At 44.7% G+C, this 2786-nt stretch overlaps 1 pseudogene; it reads left to right on the forward strand.

Annotated features, from left to right (window-relative positions):
• The first annotated feature begins 643 nt into the window (after positions 1-643).
• Positions 644-765, forward strand: LOC116913003 (annotated as a pseudogene).
• Positions 766-2786: the final 2021 nt, after the last annotated feature.

Genomic DNA, 2786 nt, shown 5'->3' on the forward strand with positions numbered 1-2786 from the left:
TAGGGCTATAAAGGTGATCCCCTAAATGCTTACTTAGTTACAAACAGTGAATAATGTGAAGCAAGGAAACTTTCAGAAAATGCTTTTGGCAAAAGACCCAATATTAATATCACAACAAAATTTCCTCTTCACTATTCCTAAGCCAGATCCTGCAATAGAAGAGTTTTAGACCTGATGATTGGCCAAACATTTGTGTACTCTTGATTAAGCTTTTTTTTTGGATTAGCATAAATAATAAATACTCTGCCACATATTACTTGCTGTTATAACAAAAGTACCTATAAACTTTAAGAGGTAATCCTTCATTTTTCTAATGTACTTAGGAATATTTTAGCGCAAACCCATTGGCCTACAGTTCCCTGGTTGATATTAGGAAGAATTTACTTCTTTTTTAATCTCAATATATTTGCAACTGCCATCTGTAATTATGGTAAGATAATTCCAACTGCTTGTAAATGGTATTTGAGCTAAATTTGCAAAGGTTTATGTGGTACATGACTCATCAAACTGTATACAGTGCCTCTTTTCACTCTGTAGTATTAAAATATTTTACTTTTCTCATACATATTCAGTTCCAAATTCAGAAATATATATAAAAGATCTTTTAAAATTCAGAAGTCTTAGGGCTTTAAAACCATCAGCAACTACATCTTGAGGCCTTGTAGATGTGACTGCTGTCCCATGTGTGTCAGTAGGTTGCAGAGAGGAAAAACACAGTCTATAGTTCGGACCTACGGGCATCTGAATGATTACTTGCTTAACATTCCCTGGAAAAAGTGAATCTGAAAAGAAAACCACTCAGGTGTCAGGCCGTCCTGTACTGTTCTGTACTGACTGTACATCTTGAACTGACTGCCAGGACAGGAAGCAAGCCACAGACTATAAGTACCCCACCTGAGACCATGGACCTCAGGTAGGAGTAAGTCCAAGACAGAGATGGCCACTTACCTGGGTTGGTAGAGGAAAGAACCTGAAATGACCACTAGATTGGTACCATGGGAACCTGACAGGGAGTCAGTCTAAGATGAACACTATTCTGCTTCCTGCAGGCCTGGGCATGACCCTGCTCAATATGACCACTGCCCGGTGCCATAATACATGAGGGGAGCATAACACTACTGAAATAACTCCTGAGAGGACTCAAGACACTCAGAGACACCAGACAGTGGTGAGGAAACAAAACCAGGTTGCTGGTTACTGGGTTGTCTGAGGGCTATGCAGAACTGGCCACAGAACTCACCTAGAAATCATGGGTGAACTGGCATGAGATTAGGAGGGCTGAAACTGCCCATATCCAGTCATAGTACTCAGGAGTAGTGGATGAATGTAGGAGAGTTGGTGCTATAACTATGCTCCCTGTGGTGGTGTGAACCAGAGAGATACCTTCTTCCCCTCAGACCCTCACCATTTGCGGTAGGCAAGAGTCCTTGCCCTGGGATCACGAGAGCAGGAGACCTGTTCCTGTCCTTTATCAGCTACAGCACACAGAGGGAGAGGCCCTGCACTTAACCTGGGCAGCATAATGTATCTGGCCATAGAGGTGGGGAGCAAGCCCAGCCTCTTATCCACTCTATGGTGGCATTGACAAGGGAGAAATCCCTTCCCCTTCCTTTTGCTGTTACCACCGAAGGCAGACAGAACAGTTGTCCACAAAAGGGTCATGAGAGCAGAAAAACTGTTCCTGCCCCTCACATTCTGCACTCTGGAGAGCTGGGCCTGGTCCTTGACTAGGCAGTACAGTAGAGAAGAGCTGTCTGTGGGTGTGACTCTGGCAGGTGAGCCAACCTTAACAACTTGCACACAGGGGAGCTGGCCCTGTCTCTTATCTGCTGGATGGTGGTGGAGAAAAGGGAGAAAGATACCCTTCTCTCCTCCCTAGTTCCTCACCATCTGTGGCAGACAGAAAAGCTGGCGCCAGAATTACAAAAGTAGGAGATCTAGTTATATAATTCTCACTGACTTTATTATCACTAGGGAGAGAGGGAGATAGGGCCCTTCAGGTCACTTGAGCAGCAGGGAAGAACTGGCCCTGTTTGGTGAGGTTGCTGGTGAGTTGGCTCAAGGGCATAAGAGCATGAGACCTGGAGGGTTGACCATCTCTGATACCTCTCAGGCCCAGATCCAGAGCTTTCAACTCTTCCACCCCAACATCTCTCCCATTCATGAACTACTGGAGTATATGAAATTCTACAGGTCTAAAAGTATAGGATTTCCTTGACACAGGCAACAACAGGATATGAGAAAGGCATCCTAGTGAGGTTCCAAATATTGCAGAGCCAAACCAAGACATTGCAGTAAAAATATTTGCAAACAAGGAACTGTGGATAAAAGGAAACACAGGGGGTGGAGGGCACACCGTGAAACACTTGACTTCTAAGAGATTTTTTTTTCTGCTTTGGGGGAGGGTGCAAGTGTAGAGGGAAGATATGCGAGAAGGGAGGAATGAATTAAATGGGATTTGGATACATGATGTGAAGTTTCCAACGAGCCAACAAAAAGATTAAGGAAGGGACCCAGGAGGAAAAAGGGATGAGGGAAGAGGAACATGATCTGATATTGGGTGGGTGGGGGCAGGACTGAAGCTCTGAGGGCCAGCAGAAAGAATGGAAACAAGAGACCTTAGAAGGAAGGAGTTTGGGAGAATCCTCCAGTATATACCAGAGACCTGGGAGGTGAGAGACTCTCATAACTCAAAGGTGGGGACCCTAGATAAAATGCCCTACAATGAATGCCGAGAGGTAACTTGTAGAGGCCACCTCCAGCAGAAAGACAAGGCACCAAATGAG

The sequence above is a fragment of the Rattus rattus genome, chromosome 11, assembly GCF_011064425.1.
Source record: "Rattus rattus isolate New Zealand chromosome 11, Rrattus_CSIRO_v1, whole genome shotgun sequence".
Classification (NCBI taxonomy): domain Eukaryota; kingdom Metazoa; phylum Chordata; class Mammalia; order Rodentia; family Muridae; genus Rattus; species Rattus rattus.